Consider the following 18,318-nt stretch of genomic DNA (forward strand, 5'->3'; position numbering starts at 1 on the left):
TCATGGTGAGATTTTCTGTATCCTGCAACACCATCACCTCAGGTACAGCAGCAACACTTTAAGAGTCACTTCGACAGATGCGCGCAAGCTCAGGCAGAGGAAAACGGGGCACAAGAGACGGCAGGCGCTGGAACCCCGAGCACGAAGCCATCCGCTGGTGGGACGCAGCGGGTCGGGCAGCATCCGCAGGGGGAAGAGGAATTGCTGAGACCTTGTGTCAGGACAGAGAGGGGAGAGGGGAGATGGATGGTATGAGGAGAATGGTGACATGGGAGTCTGAGCGAGGAAAGACCTGTGCAGTGAATAGACAATAGGTGCAGGAGTAGGCCATTCGGCCCTTCAAGCCAGCACCGCCATTCACTGTGATCACGGCTGATCACCCACAATCAGTATCCAGTTCCTGCCTTATCCCCATAACCTTTGATTCCGCTATCTTTAAGAGCTCTATCCATCTCTTTCTTGAAAGCATCCAGAGACTTGGTCTCAGCAGCCTTCTGGGGCAAAGCATTCCATATATCCACCACTCTCTGGGTGAAAAAGTTTTTCCTCAACTCTGTAGTAAATGGCCTACCCCTAATTCTCAAACTGTGGCCTCTGGTTCTGGAATCACCCATCAGCGGGAACATGCTTCCTGCCTCCAGCTTGTCCAATCCCTTAATAATCTTATATGTTTCAATAAGATCCCCTCTCAGCCTTCTAAATTCCAGAGTATACAAGCCCAGTCGCTCCAATCTTTTGACATGTGACAGTCCCGCCATCCATGAAGCGGAGGCGCAAGTGACTATAAACGCAAACACGAGGAAATCTGCAGATGCTGGAATTTCAAGCAACACACATAAAATCCTTCTGTCTTAGGGAACAAGGAGCAAACTGCCAGATGAGCTCAGTAGGTTGAACACCTGTGGAGGCAGAAGGATAGTTGGTGTTTGGGCTGAGACCCGGCATGTCAACTGGGAAAACTTTGGTTGACCAGTCAGGCCCTGAGCAGAACCTGAAGGACTGGTGGGTCACTCACAGTCTGGCCTCTACCCCTTGACCTGATTGTCATGAGTGACCCAACCGAGAGCCAAAGCATAAAGCCCTGACCCCAGCCAGCATAACTCTCCAGATCATAGAGGCACACAAGTCTCCAAACCCAACGACAAGGTTGTGGTCCTCTTGGAGGAAAAAAAAATTGCACTCTGCTCAAACGCACACTACAAGGGATAATGGGCAAGAAATTCAACTCAACACGCGCCAGAATATAACGTACCGAAGAACAAACACTGCTCCACACATTCAGTTCCACTGGTCAGGGTAGTTTTGCTCTTAACTATAATTAAAAATATGAAACTTTGGCCTTAAATCATGGGTCAATTGAATGATTGCATTTTGAGTTTGGATCACTTAACTGAGAGATAAAGGAGATGTGTGGGTCATTAAACATGGGACACAGAACAACAAGAGTTATTTTTTTTCTGTGCTTTGTCAAAGAGGGTGGATTTTAGGTCTTAAAGGAGCAGACAGAGCCAGTGGAGCTTAAGGAGGGAGTGTCAGAATTCAGAGTCCAGGCAGCTACCAGGAAAGGGCTTAGAAGAGAAGCTGGAAAATGGAGGAACGTACTGAAAATCTCAGAGGGTTGTTGGGTCTGAGAGGTTAGTAGACATAGTGAGAGAGTTAAAAAAATTTATTTAGAGATACAGTGGGGAACAGCCCCCACCTTTCACGCAACCTCCGACAAACCCAATTTTTTTTAACCCTAAGCTGATCACAGGAGAATTCGAAATGACTCATTAACCTGTGGGAACTCATTAATTCTGTGGGAGCACCAGGAGAAAACACTCACATTCCATGGGGAGGATGTACAGAGGATGCGGGAATTGAACTCTGAACTCTGGAACGGTCCCGAGCTGTGATAGCGTCTCTCTGACCGCTACGCTACCGTGGGGTAACAAGGGTGCTGGACTGGGAGTCAGTCTTGGTCAGACAGCACAGGGTGGCACCAAGCAGAGTTCAAAGTTCAAAGTAACTTTATTATCAAACTATACACAACTTTGAGATTTTATAGACAGCCACAAAACAAAGAAACTCTATAGAACACATTAAAACAACAAGATTAAATGCCAACGTGCAGGAAAAAAGAACAAATTGTGCTGACAATAAATTAGGCAAATTACTGAAGTTCACAAAAGTGAGTCCACAGTCAACATGACAACCGATCCAGGAGCCGGTTAGTTGCAGGTCACAGTCTCCATTCAATGCAGAGACGTGGTACAGTGTGACCCTCCTTCAGTACCACCCCTCCCACAGTGTGACTCTCCCTCAGTACCACCCCTCCCACAGTGTGACCCTCCCTCACTACCACCCCTCCCACAGTGTGACCCTCAGTACCACCCCTCCCACAGTGTGACCCTTCCTCACTACCACCCCTCCCACAGTGTGACCCTCCATCACTACCACCCTTCCCACAGTGTGGTGCTCCCTCAGTACCGTCCCTCCCACAGTGTGACCCTCCCTCAGTACCACCCCTCCCACAGTGTGGCGCTCCCTCAGTACCACCCCCTCCCACAGTGTGACACTCTCAGTGCCACCCCCTCCCACAGTGTGACCCTCCCTCAGTACCACCCTCTCCCACAGTGTGGCGCTCCCTCAGTACAGTCCCTCCCACAGTGTGGGGCTTCCTCAGTACTGTCCCTCCCATAGTGTGGCGCTCCCTCACTACCACCCCTCCCACAGTGCGGCGCTCCCTCAGTACTGTCCCTCCCACAGTGTGGCGCTTCCTCAGTACTGTCCCTCCCATAGTGTGGCGCTCCCTCACTACCACCCCTCCCACAGTGCGGCGCTTCCTCAGTACTGTCCCTCCCACAGTGTGGCGCTCCCTCAGTACTGCAGTGACCAGACGCATTTTTTTTTAACGCGGACGGCTTGAGGCTGCCGGTGACACTGGGGGAGCGGGGAGCCACGGGAGGGTGAGACACAGCGGGACTGTGTCCGTGTTCACAGCGCAGCACCGGGTGAAACAGCCTCCACTTCGAGCGTAAGGGCTGGGGATCAGGGCGGGACCAGTGGTCGGAGGGGAGGTTGCTCGCCGCTTCTGCCGGCGGGGAGAGAACACGTACGTGGAGTGTGCGAGGCTGTCGAGGCACCACCCCTTCATATTTGATCATATTTCATATGTGAGGGAGGGGGTGTCCGCTCTAACTTGCGGTGTTGAACATCCCACGGCTCAGATTGCCCCTTTCACTCAGTACTGCCCTCCCCACTGTGCAGAGCCCCACCTTACACTCAGTTGCCTTGGTGGCGTCGTGCCCAGGCATCCCTGGAGAAAGAAACAGGCCATTTGGCCCATCGAGTCCATGCCAAACCATTTAAACTGCCTACTCCCACTGACCTGCACCGGGTCCACAGCCCTATCCAAACTTCTTTTAAACATTGAAATCAAGCTCACTTGTGCTGGCAGATTGTTCCACACTCTCATGGCCCCTCATGTTCCCCTTAAACTTTTCACCTTTCACCCTTAACCTAGTTGTAGTCTCACCTAACCTCAGTGGAAAAAGCCCAATCTATACTCTTCATAATTTGTATGGGACCAGAATACTTGAATTTAGTTTATGTTAGTTATTGTTGTTCATGTTTTTTTTTGTTGAAGTATATTGGTAAAGAGAAAGATATAAGATTAGTTTTATTTGACAGACAGACATTGAGATATACATTAAAAGGAGTAATTTATGTCAAATTAAAACAGTAAGGATGTAATTGTCACCACCACTGTCCCCTCTAAGCTATGCTGGTGCGTGGCCGCGCAGTAACTGAAATGCTCCCATGCACATAGCCTTCATTGACACACAGCTGGAATTTTCTTTTATATACAGTACTGTTAATATAAAGTGCCACCCAGCTTTCAGGCCATGTAAAAAAAAATCCTGCTTAGAGCTTTTTTAACAGCTGTTAAAAAAATTCGGGGGAATGTTGGTCTCCAGACTTCATCATGTCCACAACTCGCAAACCCGAATCATTAGCCTGTGGGAGGAAACCAGAGAACACAGAGGAAACACAGCGGGAATCAAACCTCATTCTTATAGCTGGTGCTGTAAAGAGTTGCGTTAACCGCTAGGCTACCATGTCGCCCAAGTTAATGTCTAGTATTATTTGTATTACTTGTATAACTAGTCTTGAAAAGCTGGGAGTGAAGCAGCTGTAATATTGTAAGCAGCCACCAGAGGGCAGTGTTGGCGGTTATTCGGACAATTAACCCTTCACACTCTGCACCAAACTCTGTTTGAAAGCTGGTGCTTGCATCCATCTCAAACTCTATTTAGTTATTTTTTTATATTTGTCTATTTATTTATTGACAAACTTCTATAGATGCACAGTGGAGAGATTCCTGATTGGTTGCATCACAGCCTGGTATGGAAACACCGATGTCCAGGAGTGGGAAACTCTATGGAAAGTGGTTTTTGCACTCTGATTGAAGGTCCAGTGGTGTCTTTCACTGATTCTATACTGGATTTACTGACTATACCTATGTAACACGCTGTAAGGTTTCACTGCTAATGCAATGGTTTCTCTGTAAGGTTTCATTGCTAATGCAATGGTTTCTCTGTAGCAGCAATGTTTGGGTTATGACTGGAGATAACGGGTTTTGGAATGCGGGGGCTATCCAACGACAGAAATGTTGTTCTTTCTTGTGAGTCTGGAAGAGAGACTTTCGCAGTCTTTTGCCGGGGAGAGATGAGGAGAGAGGACGGGAATGGAAAGAGTTGGTAGACCGCGGGATGGAGTGGACTCGGAGCGAGAGTCTGAAGGTCAGTGACGATCGGAGGAGGTTGATGGTGGACGATGGACTTATCAGTGAGCTCCAACATTGCACAATAGACTGTTTAATAAGATTGGGCCCTTTTTCTTTTTTATTTGTTTTCGTTACTCACCATTTAGTCAAAGTAAAAATTATAAAGCGCAATCTTTTAATTGCATATTGTGTACTGTTTGTTATTTTGGGATATTGATTAGTAACAGGGGACATGTCACGCAGCATCCACCCAAACGAGATTCGTTAGGTTTGGCCGGGCCGGGGGCTATCACCCGCTATATTAAGCCGCTAGCCGAAGCGAGAGTTACACCTACAAGAAAGTTAATCTCGTTGCATATTGTGACATATACATATCACTTTGAACTTTGGATATGGCAGGGTCCACCTCTAAGCACACCTACAAGGAGCGCTGCCACAAGAAAGCCTCATCCTTCATCACAGACCACCAGCATCCAGGTCCGCTCTCTGACGTCGGGAAGAAGGTACAGGAGCCTCAGGCTCCACACCAGCAGATTCAGGAATGGTTACTGCTCTTCACCCACCAGGCTCTTGAACCAACATGGATAACTTGGCTCAGCTCAACTCTGAACTGATCCGACAACTACCAAGGGCTCTACATCTCGTGGTGTCAGTGTTATTTATAAACACTCAGTGGCCACTTTATTAGCTACACCCGCTCGTTAACGCAAAACCTCATCGGCCAATCACGTGGCAGCAACTCAATGCGTAAAAGCATGCAGACATGGCCAAGAGGTTCAGTTGTTCTTCAGAACGAACATGAAAATGGGGAAGAAATGTGATCCCAGTGTCTTTGACTGTGGAATGATTGTTGGTGCCAGACAGGGTGGTTTGAGTATCTCAGAAACGGCTGATCTTTTGGGATTTTCACACACAACAGTCTCTAGAGTTTACAGAGAATGGTGCAAAAAACAACAATCCAGTGAGCAGCAGTCCGGTGGGTGAAAATATCTTGTTAATTGGAAAGGTCAGAGGAGAATGACCAGACTGATTCACAATGACAGGAGAGTGACAGTGACTCAAATAACTATGTGTTACAACAGCGGTGTGCAGAAGAGCATCTCTGAACACACAACACATCAAACCTTGCAGTGGACGGGCTGCTGCAGCTGAAGACCATGAACATACACAGAGTGGCCACTTTATTAAGGACAGGAGGCTCATCAGGACGCTGCCTGCAGTGGAGGGTGTTAGCAGTAGAGGGTGTCAGCTATTGAGGGTGTTAGCAGTACAAGGTGTTAGCTGTTGAGGGTGTTAGCAGTAGAGGGTGTCAGCTATTGAGGGTGTTAGCTGTTGAGGGTGTTAGCAGTAGAGAGTGTTAGCTGTTGAGGGTGTTAGCAGTAGAGGGTGTTAGCAGTAGAGAGTGTTAGCAGTAGGGGGTGTTAGCAGTAGAGGGTGTCAGCAGTAGAGGGTGTTAGCAGTAGAGGGTGTTAGCTGTTGAGGGTGTTAGCTGTTGAGGGTGTTAGCAGTAGAGATTGTCAGCAGTAGAGGGTGTTAGCTATTGAGGGTGTTAGCAGTAGAGGGTGTTAGCTATTGAGGGTGTTAGCAGTAGAGGGTGTTAGCTGTTGAGGGTGTTGGTGTCAGCAGTAGAGGGTGTTAGCAGTAGAGGGTATTAGCTGTTGAGGGTGTTGGTGTCAGCAGTAGAGGGTGTCAGCAGTAGAGGGTGTTAGCTGTTTAGGGTGTTAGCCGTAGAGGGTGTTAGCAGTAGAGAGTGTCAGCTATTGAGGGTGTTAGCAGTAGAGGGTGTTAGCAGTAGAGGGTGTTAAGCTGTTGAAGGTGTTAAGCTGTTGAGGGTGTTAGCAGTAGAGGGTGTTAGCTGTTGGGGGTGTTAGCTGTTGAGGGTGTTAGCAGTAGAGGGTGTTAGCAGTAGAGGGTGTTAGCTGTTGAGGGTGTTAGCAGTAGAGGGTGTTAGCAGTAGAGGGTGTTAGCTGTTGAGGGTGTTAGCTGTTGACGGTGTTAGCAGTAGAGGGTGTTAGCAGTAGAGGGTGTTAGCTGTTGAGGGTGTTAGCTGTTGAGGGTGTTAGCAGTAGAGAGTGTTAGCTGTTGAGGGTGTCAGCAGTAGAGGGTGTCAGCAGTAGAGGGTGTTAGCTGTTGAGGGTGTTAGCAGTAGAGGGTGTTAGCTGTTGAGGGTGTTAGCAGTAGAGGGTGTTAGCTGTTGAGGGTGTAGCTGTTGGGAGGGGCTGGACTCAATTGTTCACTCTGGAGTTTCAAGGGCAGAGGGCAGACCTGATCGAGGCTTGTAAAATTATGAGAAGCATAGGCGGTCAGAGTCTTTTTCCCCAGGGTAGCGGGGTGGAGATACGTCTCTACCAAAGGAGTAAGGTGCTCCTTCCCTCCTCTGGCCTGCAGGTCACCCTTGGGCAAGGTGTAGCCATGGGGGCAGGTGGTGGATGGTCGTATGAGCAGCCGGTGCAGATCACAAGTCCTGGTTATGCGACCATTGACGCCAGGCAGACAATCTCTGAAGAGTATTGATAATAATGGCCAGAGTCGCCTGTCTTGTAAGGACACTGCCCAGAAGAAGGCAATGGCAAACCACTGCTGTAGAAAAATTTGCCAGGAACCATCACGGTTGTGGTTGTGGAAAGACCATGATCGCCCACGTCATATTTTTTACCCCTTCCCCTGGCTCACATCATGGAGGAACGTTGGGGGAGATTGACTAGGCCGGTAGGGAAGGTTCTGAATTCTGCTACGATGGTGCAGAATCTTGCCGAAGAGCGTCTTCACATGGTTCTTCGTGAGTAGAGGCTATGATCAACGGCCATCCAACTACCAAAGGCTGAACACACGAAAAATGTCAAATGTGGGGTGGGGGGGTGAGGGGGGGTAGGTTTAGAGGAGATTTGCAAGGCAGGAAGTTGTAGGTGACCCGGAACCATCTGCCAGGAGAGGAGGTGAAAGCAGGCGTGAGGGCCATCGTCAAGGGGCGTTTGGAACAGGCAGGAAATGGGGGCAGATGGATGAGTTAGGTGGGTCAGTACAGACAGGATGGACCAAAGGGCCTTTTCCACATTCTCATTATTTATATAGAACATAGAATAGTACAGCACAGTACTGGCCCTTCGGCCCACAATGTTGTGCCGACCCTCAAACCCTGCCTCCCATATAAGCCCCCACCTTAAATTCTTCCATATTCCTGTCTAGTAATCTCTTAAACTTCACCAGTGTATCTGCCTCCACCATTGACTCAGGCAGTGCGTTCCACGCACCAACCACTCTCTGAGCAAAAAACCTTCCTCTAATATCCCCTTTGAACTTCCCACCCCTTACCTTAAAGCCATGTCCTCTTGTATTGAGCAGTGGTGCCCTGGGGAAGAGGCGCTGGCTATCCACTCCATCTATTCCTCTTAATATCTTGTACACCTCAAACATGTCTCCTCTCATCCTCCTTCTCTCCAAGGAGTAAAGCCCGAGCTCCCTTATGCAGAGATACAGCACGATGTGAGGCAGTTCCAATCCAACCAGCCTGCGCGGCACCGTTGCATCCCATGTGACCAATTCTCCTACTAACCCGTACGACTTTAGAGTGTGTGAGGAAACCCACCTGGTCACAGGAACAACGTACATGCCCCATTACTGATGCCGGATCTCGGCAATTTTCAATCCCCAGGTTCTTTGAGGAACTCAAGAATGAACGAACGACTTCGATCCTTCACGACGGACACAGACCTAAGTGAGGAGCCGACAGAGTACGAAGGGGAAAAAGATATGAAGAAGAAACAGGACTAGATGGTGCTTTTGCAAATAAATCTACCAGCTTTATAGTCCGGATAACATCACATTCTTGAGATAAGAATCCACCAATCAAAATACTCTATGGCAGCACATGGGCCATGTGCTAAAATAAATAAAGAGCCATCCGTTAGTCTCATGAGACCATGTATTTGCGCCTTGGAAGGTTTCCAGGGCGCAGGCCTGGGCAAGGTTGTATGGAAGACCGGCAGTTACCCATGCTGCAAGTCTCCCCTCTCCACGACACCGATGTTGCCCAAGGGAAGGGCATTAGGACCCATACAGCTTGGCACCGGTGTCGTCGCAGAGCAATGTGTGGTTAAGTGCCTTGCTCAAGGACACAACACGCTGCTCCAGCCGAGACTCGAACTAGCGACCTTCAGATCACTAGACCGATGCTTTAACCACTTGGCCACACACCAACACATGTGCTAAAATAAAAAGGGGTGAGAAACCATTAACTGCTGTACCAAATTTCCACCAGTAGGGGGAGAAAAAAGTTCAATGTTCAAAGTAAAATTTATTATCAGAGTCCATACATGCCACCACATACAACCCTGAGATTCATTTTCCTGCGGGCATACTTTGCAAATCTATAGAACAGTAACCGTAAACAGGATCAATGGACTGTGCAAATGCAAATATAAATAATAAGAATATGAAATAACAAGATAAAGAGTTCTTAAAGTCAGACCATCGATTGTGAGAACACCAGAGTGTAGTTATTCCCTTTTGTTCAAGAGCCTGATGGCTGAGGGGTAGTAACTGTTCTTGAACCTGGTGGTGTGAGTCCTGAGGCTCCTGTACCTTCTACCTGATGGCAGCAGCAAAAAAAGGAACACAGCCTGGGTGGTGAGGATCTTTGACGATGGATCAAATCACAAACAAGAGAAAATCTGCACATGCTGGAAATCTGAGCAACACGCACAAAACGCCAGAGGAACTCAGCAGGCCAGGCAGCGTCTGTGGGGGATAAAAGTACTGTCAACGTTTCGGGCCGAGACGATGGGTGCTACTTTCCCAGGGCAACAACGTTGCACCTAGAAGTCGATGTAACATAGTCATAGTCATACTTTATTGATCCCGGGGGAAATCGGTTTTCGTTACAGTTGCTCCATAAATAATAAATAGTAATAAAACCATAAATAGTCAAATAGTAATATGTAAATTATGCCAGGAAATAAGTCCAGGACCAGCCTATTGGCTCAGGGTGTCTGACCCTCCAAGGCAGGAGTTGTAAAGTTTGATGGCAACAGGCAGGAATGACTTCCTATGACGCTCTGTGTTGCATCTCGGTGGAATGAGTCTCTGGCTGAATGTACTCCTGTGCCCAACCAGTCCATTATGTAGTGGATGGGAGACATTGTCCAAGATGGCATGCAACTTGGACAGCATCCTCTTTTTAGACACCACCGACAGAGAGTCCAGTTCCATCCCCACAACATCACTGGCCCATAACACCACATGCTGTGAAAAGCAGGAGTTTAAAACGCCAGCAAAAATGACTATTTTAGTCTTGCATTTGTTCAACTAATGCATTACTAAAAATATTTTAAAAACAACCCATTCCAACATTGACAATGGAGGAATTGAACGCGGGTCACAAGCGTTACGCAAATCGCATTGTTACCGTCCTGTCCGAAATGCTGCTGTCAAAGTGCTGTGTGGTCTCATCACCAGTGCTCTTCATTCTATCACCGACTCGCACCCCTTAACCACCTCAGTCACGATTCTCACTCCTCCATAAAACCCACCGCTAATCCTCTCTCTCCCAGAGTGAACACCGTCTTCAATTATAAACACCAGGGATTCGCAGATGCCGGGAAACTTCAGCAGAGTACGCTAAACGCTGAAGGAACTCAGCAGGCCAGGCAGCGTCCACGGAGGGGAATAACCAGTCGACTTTTCGGGTTGGTGGTGGCTGGTATCTAGCAGGAAGGCCCATTAGCGCCACCTACTGGAGTGGAGTGTGACAGGGATCAGATCCCGCTCACCAAACCCCCTTTCATTAGAAAGTTCACCAGGGCCCTACACCACTTAACCATCCCTGCCTCAGGTACCAGAATGTCCTGCAGCCTAGGCACCCCAGGTCGACCCTATAGTTGCCTAAACAGCTTCCTACGTTCCAACAAATACTTGTAGAACGTCATGTTCCACTGTCTCTGGTACCTTACAAAATTCACACCACCCGTTCCCATACTTGCCGACGTGTGCCAAAGCAGATTACAAATGCGTGTGTCCTAACTTCTGTTTCGCCGACCACACACACACACACACACACACACACACACACACACCTTCCCTCCTATCCCTAACCCTGAACTGGTGCAACCAACTTGTAATATCACCTCCCCGTCCACTCATGACCCGCAGATTCTGCCATTTTTAATACAATATGTTACATACCTCGTGAGTATCTTGTGAGCATGATGTAATGGTCTTGTGATGGTGGGGTGATGTGATTTTCCCACCGGTGTGAGGTCACGTGATGCCATGTTCTCAACAGGTATATAACGGGAAACCCCTGTTGTTACGCAGTTGATTCGTTGTTTAATTCGTCAGTTACTCCGTTATGCTGCGTATTCGTCTCATGACGCAGTTTCGTTTTGAAGTGGAGTTTTACTTTCTATTGTAAGTCTGGTATTGGAGAGTGAAGACCTTGATAAAGTCCGGGAACCCGAAGGGTTGAGTAAAGTTGGTGTTGTTCGGCGGTTTAATACAGGATTGACCTTATTGAATCTTCATTCAGGAATAGTGACCTGCATCTGAGATACCCCTGTAAGATCAGAAAGGTTTTTGCAGTGTTCATTTGCCAGGAAAAGGTCAGTTCCTTTGCCATTTTATTTCCTTCATCGTGAATCCTTTGGACAGAATCAGCAGTAACGTCATGTCTTCGAAGAAATCTGTTTCCAGAGAAGTCTCTCCTTATTGACTGTGTAAATCACTTGGACTTTCGAATTTACCACTTTAAGACTGTGTTTTTGAATTTACCACTTTAAGAACTGTTCCAGAGTTGCCGTATAGCAGCTAACTTCTGGTTAAGTTAGTCGTTTGAATACTTCTCGCTATCGTTGAGCAGAGTTTAATAAATGTTTATGTTTGTTTACAAAACTTGACTCAATTATAAATTCATTGTTGCTGATGACGTAACAAATAGAGGAAACTATATTGAGTTTAATATCTACCTCTGGCTTACTTAGTGCCGGTTTGGCTATCACAGGAGACTTTAATTAGTCCTTTGGAGGTGTGGCTGTTGCCAGCAAGTCCATCCCCGGCCACCCTCAGGAAAGTGGGGTACCAGCCGCCCTCTTAAACCACTGCGTTCCTTGTGGTGGAGGTGCAGCCGAGCAGAGCGATCCAGCATTTGAAAATGACGTTGAAGTATAGCGACAAATTTCTTTAAAAACGCAAACAACAGGAATTCTGCAGATGCTGGAAATTCAAGCAACACACATCAAAGTTGCTGGTGAATGCAGCAGGCCAGGCAGCATCTCTAGGAAGAGGTACAGTCGATGTTTCGGGCCGAGACCCTTCGTCAGGACTAACTGACGGAATCTCTTACTAACTCTTCCTTCAGTTAGTCCTGACGAAGGGTCTCGGCCCGAAATGTCGACTGTACCTCTTCCTAGAGATGCTGCCTGGCCTGCAGCGTTCACCAGCAACTTTGATGTGTGTTGCGCAGATTTCTTTAAGTCAGGCTGGTGTGTAAATTAAGTGGGAAACCTGAAGGTGGCGCTGTGCCCCCACGGTCTGGCCTGCTGCCCATCGCCTGCGCTAGGAAGCTGTAGGGGTTTGCCAAGTGCTTTTCAGTTATCAGTTCACGTCTCTTTAAAACATAGGATCAGAATTAGGCCATTTGGCCCATCGAGTCTGCTCCAACATTTGATTGTGACTAATTTATTTTCCCTCTCAACCCAATTCTCCTGACTTCTCCCTGTACCCGTCAACACCTTTACTAATCAGTAACCGATCAACCGCTGCTTTAAATATAGGACCATGAGGCCTAATTGGGGAACTCGGCCCATCGAGTCTGATTTATCTTCCCTCTCAACCAATTTCTCCTGCCTTCGTCCTGTAACCTTTGACAGCCTGACTACCCAAGAACCTATCAACCTCATCTTTAAGTACACCCAATGAGCTGGCCTCCACAGCCATCTGTGGCAATGGGTTCCACAGATTCACCATCCTCTGGCTAAAGAAATTCTTCCTCATTTCTGTCCTGAAAAAACAGACAAACATAAGAAGAAAATGTAAGGACATCAGAAACAGGAGCAGGAGTCGGCCATCTGGCCTGTCGGGCCCCGACATTCAATAAGATCATGGCTGATCTGACCATGGACTCATCTCCACCTCCCTGCCTTTTCCCCATAGCCATTAATTCCTCTACTATGCAAAAATCTATCCCAGCTTGTCTTAAATATACTTACTCTATTCTAAGGCTGTGCCCTCTCGTCCTAGACTCCCCCACCCTTTCAATATTCGATAGGTTTCAATGAGATTCCACCCCACCCCCCCCACCTCATTCTTCTAAACTCCAGCAAGAGCAGGCCCAGATGCCATCAAATGCTCCTGATATATTAACCCCATTTGTTCCCGGATCCACTCTCATGAATCCCTCCTTACGACCCCGTCCGTTGCCAGCACATCCTTTCTTGGATACGAGGCCCAGAACTGCTGGGAATATTGCAAATGTGTGAACAGCGTGTGAACGTTGAGTTGGAAAAGGGTGGGGGGTGGTGGGGAGGACAGGCTGGTTTTGTTTACCCTGGAGAAGATGAGGATAACCGCTGACCTAATAGAGGCATATAAAATTACGAGATTCAAGATTGTTTGTTGGCGTTCTTCAGTACGTGAGTGTGAAGAAGAATAAAATGGGTCTGATGCAGCATAAAAAACAGTGAAATGGGGGTCAAGATGGCGCCTGCATACAACACTCCTTCGGTTGACTTCTCCTGGAAAGATCATGAAAACATATATTTCCCTGCTTTTATATCTCTTATGTCTGTTTTTCGTCTTGAGCATGATTCTGGAACTGCTGGAGCCTGCGATTTGCAGTTTGGAGATCGTTTGGGTGGTTCAGTGCTCTGCAGTGTCCGAGGGGGATTCCGGGAGGCAGAGGCAGTGTACGGGAATCTTGTGGCGAGAAGGCTGAGACCTGATGTTTGACTCCATTTTGCCAATTAAAGCTTCCATTGATCGTCGATTAAAGTGACAAGGGGGATTGAAATGGCGGCTGCCTGCCTCTTTATTGCTGGTAAGATTGCTCTGCAAAAAAGAGGGGAGTCTGCCTTTTTACCGCTGGTGAGATTGCTCTACTATGGAGAGGGAGAATGTTGCCCAGGTTTTCTGCGTTTTGGATGTGGACTTGGACTATGGACTTTTTTTTCAGTCTTATGGTTTTTCAGTATTCTGTGTTTTTTGCCCGATCTTTCACTTTTTTGTGTGTGTGTGGGGAAGGGGAATTTTGGGGGGGGGTCGATATGCCTGTTCCACTTCTCTTCATTTTTTTGAGCAAGGAGGGGAGATTTGGAGGTTGATAATCATGCTGCCTTTCTTTCCTTTCTTGGTTTTGTGGCTGTCTAGAGAAGAAGAATTTCAGAATTGTGTACTTTGATAATAGATATATCTTTGAACTTTTGAAAATAAAGAACTCAATAATAACAAAAAACAAAAAAAACACAATAATATAAATATGAAAGCAATTCTATAAAACAGTGTAGAAGTAGCTATTTTATACATAGACAGATTGCATTGTATTTAAGGTAACATGAGGTGATGTGTACACTCAGTGGCCACTTTATTAAATACTCCTGTACACCTGCTCATTAATGCAAGTATTTAATCAACCAGTCATTTGACAGCAACTCAATGGTCAAGAGGTTCAGTTGTTGTTCAGACCAAACACCAGAATGGGGAAGAAATGTGATCTCAGTGACTTTGACTGTGGAATGATTGTTGGTGCCTGATGGGGTGGTTTGAGTATCTCAGAAACTGCTGATCTCCTGGGACTTTGATGACAACAGACTCTAGAATGTACAGAGAGTGGTGAAAAAAATCAAAAAAGCCATCCATTGAGCGGCAGTTCTGTGGACAAAAATGCCTTGTCAATGAGAGAGGTCAGAGGAGAATGGCCAGACTGTTTCAAGCCAATGTTGTCTGGTGATTTGATTTACTGCTGTTTTCACAGCTCCAGGTTCTCATTGTCCAGAGTTGCATTTTAAATTTAATCTACAGTCCATATTCAGATCTGAAAATGCCCTAAAATACTGCCAGGCTACCGGACAGCTTTTATTTCAGGGTTATCAGGCTCTTTATCTAGAAACATAGAAACATAGAAAACCTACAGCACAATACAGGTCCTTCGGCTCACAAAACTGTGCCAAACATGTCCTTACCTGAGAAATTTTTCTGAACTGCGTGCACCTATCCAGGAGTCTCTTAAAAGACCCTGTCGTTTCCACCTCCACCACCGTCGCTGGCAGCCCATCCCACGCACTCACCACTCTCTGCGTAAAAAACTTACCCTTGATATCTCCTCTGTACCTACTTCCAAGCATCTTAAAATTGTACCCTCTCATGCAAACCATTTCAGCACTGGGTGAAAGCCTCTGACTATTCACATGATCAATGTCTCTCATCATCTTATACACCTCTATCAAGTCACCTCTCATCCTCAGTCACTCCAAGGAAAAAATGCCGAGTTCACTCAACCTATTCTCATAAGGCATACTCCCCAATCCAGGCAACATCCTTGTAAATCTCCTCTGCACCCTTTCTATGGTTTCCACATCCTTCCTGTAGTGAGGCGACCAGAACTGAGCACGGTATTCCATGTGGGGTCTGACCAGGGTCTTATATAGCTGCAACATTACCTCTCGGCTCCTAAACTCAATCCTACAATTGATGAAGGCCAATGCACCGTATGCCTTCTTAACCACAGAGTCAACCTGTGCAACAGCTTTGAGTGTCCTATGGACTCAGATCCCAAGATCCCTCTGATCCACCACACTGCCTAGAGTCTTACCATTAATACTATATTCTGCCATCATATTTGACCTACCAAAATGAACCACCTCACACTTATCTGGGTTGAACTCCATCTGCCACTTCTCAGCCCATTTTTTAATCCTATCAATGTCCCACTGTAACCTCTGACAGCCCTCCACACTATCCAGAACACCCCCAACCTTTGTATCATCAGCAAATTTACTAACCCATCCCTCCACTTCTTCATCTGTTAGAAGATGAACGCTAGACCTCCCAATCTACCTTGTCGTAGCCCGTGAACTTAATTCCCGTGCTTGCATGGCACTTTCTCTGTAACTGCAATGCACGTTCAGCGTTCTGGTTTTCGTTTGTACTCCCTCAACATGCCCACATACAGAATGATCCGCCTGCATGGCACATTAACGAAAGCTTTGCACTGCACCTCAGTACCTGCGGCAATCCTAAACTCCGACACAGTGGCTGTCCTTCGCGTCCGACGATGACAGGAGAACTTTGCGGGAGAGTTTTAAAGTGAAAAGCCACCGAGGTGGTTTCACTCTCTCAACCTCAGAAGTCCGGGCTCAGTGGTGCAAACAGGCGTCACAAAGCATTATCCTCTCACACCTTCTCTTCTTATCTCTCTCTGGTGCTCCTCCCCCTTCCCTTTCTTCCGTGGCCTTCTGTCCTCTCCTCTCAGATTCCCCCTTCTCCAGCCCAGTATCTCTTTTGCCAATCGACTTCCCAGCTCTTTACTTCGCCCTCTCCCCCTCTCCCAGTCTCACCTATCACCTGCCATCTTGCACTTCCTCCTCCCCTTCCCCCACCTTCTTTCTCTGACTTCCCCCCTCCCTTCCCAGTCCTGATGAAGGATCTCGGCCCGAAACGTTGACTGTTTTCCATCGCTGCTGCCTGGCCTGCTGAGCTCCTCCAGCACTGTGCGTGCCTCACAAGCTGGGGTCTTCCTCAGTTGCAATGGGCGACGATGGCCCCTCTGTGCCTCGCCATGCCCTTCGCTCTCCGCGGAGCGTTGTAGAACCGCCTTCCGGGATCTCCCTGTAGATCTCACCCGTCCAGTCCGCGGGAGCTGACTTCGCCTGCAAGGACAGGCGCGTCCCCATCTCACCGCGGTACAAGGCCGACGGCTACCCTCACCTGGTTTAGCCCGCCGGTCGAAGTGGTGTACTGGGGTGTGGCTGCCATCGCATACATACAGTTACTCAGAGCCACAGGGGAGAGCTGGGTGTCTGGTGGGGACCAAAGGTGAGCGAGCTGCCCCAGAATGGACGCGACAAGCCCCTTCACCAGAGGTGCCTCCCCTCCCTGGACACCCCTACACCCCTGATACAGTGGGATATCTGCATTATAATCACGGACAACATTGTCGGTACGCGGCTCAGACTTTGTGGGGATATTGTCGGCGTAGCCTGCCACAGACGGGCTGTCGTACCTTCTCACTGCCTGCCTGGGGTGGTGACTCGGTGGCACATGCAAACATTTTGTTGGCGTCCGGCGCTCTGCGGATCTCGTTACGTTTTGTAGCTTCAAGGCATTAAACTAATTCAGGGGAAGACACAGGAGTCCAAAATGCGGGTCTAACCGCGTGTTCACTTTGAGCGAGGTGCGCACGTATCACATGGTAGCGTTATACCACGTATTTATACGTATAACCCGTAATGAATTATTTAAACGAACAAGAACGCTTAGTCAATGTATATAACAACACCATCCACAATAAAATGACACATAATGATTATCTTTACTGTCAAATATCTTTACGTCCCGAGAGCTGTGAGATGCTGTGACAAAAACTGTCTCACGCCGGCTTGGCGCCAGCTAGACGCTTGTGAGAACACGTAATGCATTCAGAAACCCTCACAGACCTGGTGTACACAACAGTATTTGGATGGTAAATGGTTACAATAACAACACTAGGTAGAAATTATATTATTTTAAAAATGTCTTTTTCAGTTAAAGATTAACTTTACAGTAATAACCTTTGAACTGTTTTTTAAAATGCATCATTTATATCAACCTGTCTCTGTTATGCTTTTAATGAGCAAATAATGAATACATGCACTTAAGCAAGAGGGCTCATAGTTTTTCCTTAAAAAAGTCTATAATTATTCATTAATTAACAATAATATCTTCTCAAAATTACTGTGACATGAGAGAATTATTCAGAGGGTTGGTTCTAATTCGCGCACACGCTCTCCACATGGTCGCTGGGTAGGACCAGATATATTATCCCCAATCTGTCGGGTTTTCACAGTAGGACTCAGGGTGGTGGGTCGGTGGGGGGGTGGTGGGGAGAGAAAGAGGGAGAGAGAGAGAGAGGCAGAAAGAGAGGGAGAGACGCTCAACGATTCAGGAACAGCTTCTTCCCCTCTTCCATCCAGTTTCTAAATGGATATTGAACCCATGAACACTACCTCACTACTTTTTTATTTCTATTTTTGCTCTACATTTTAATTTAACACACACATATATATATATAAACTTCTTATTATAATCTAGTTTTTATTATGATGTATTGCAATTTACTGCTACTGCATAATGACAAATTTTGCAACATATGCTGGTGATATTAAACCTGATTCTGATTCTGAATCTGAATGAGGAGAGAACGAGAGAGAAATTATAGAGAGGAAAAGAGAAAGAGGGAGGGAGAGAGAGAAAATGAGAAATAGATGATGGGTAGATAGGTAAAGAGAGAATGAGAGTTTGGTGATAGATAGGAAAAGAGATGATGGATGGATAGATAGCGAAAGAGGGAAAATGAGAGGCAGAAT

The sequence above is a fragment of the Mobula hypostoma genome, chromosome 10 (genome assembly GCF_963921235.1).
Source record: "Mobula hypostoma chromosome 10, sMobHyp1.1, whole genome shotgun sequence".
NCBI lineage: Eukaryota > Metazoa > Chordata > Chondrichthyes > Myliobatiformes > Myliobatidae > Mobula > Mobula hypostoma.